Source organism: Buceros rhinoceros, unplaced genomic scaffold (assembly GCF_000710305.1).
Source record: "Buceros rhinoceros silvestris isolate BGI_N320 unplaced genomic scaffold, ASM71030v1 scaffold33312, whole genome shotgun sequence".
Taxonomy (NCBI): Eukaryota; Metazoa; Chordata; class Aves; order Bucerotiformes; family Bucerotidae; genus Buceros; species Buceros rhinoceros.
The window spans coordinates 457-924 of NW_010397691.1; positions in this window are offsets into that span (position 1 = coordinate 457).

Consider the following 468-nt stretch of genomic DNA (forward strand, 5'->3'; position numbering starts at 1 on the left):
GCTGACGGCGGCGCAGCCGCTGCTCTCGGTGCACATCGCCATCAGTGAGTGTCACTCCCCAGGGAAACGATGGGGAGGGAGGAATTCAGGGTTCACCCACACCCCGACACCCCTCGCTCCTTGCAGACGCGGGTGCCAGCGCGCAGGAGGTGCTGGAGGAGGCCAGCTCCCGGCTGCAGGGCACCTTCCGCTTCCACACCACCACCATCCAGGTGGAGAGCTTTTCCGAGGAGATGAGGGACTGCCAGGAGTGCCAGCCCCCCCGCGACTGAGCACCACCTCCCACAGCCCTGTCGTGTCCCGGGAGGGGGACTTTTCATGGGCGGAAAATAAAGTGGAGCAAAGGGCTGGGTGTGTGCAGGGGGCATGTTGGGTCTGATGGTGCCAGGGCGTTGTCTCAGGTCTCTGCAGCAGGGATGGATCCATGACTACGGCAGTTGGAGAGCAGCTCTTGGAGGCCAGCAGCCT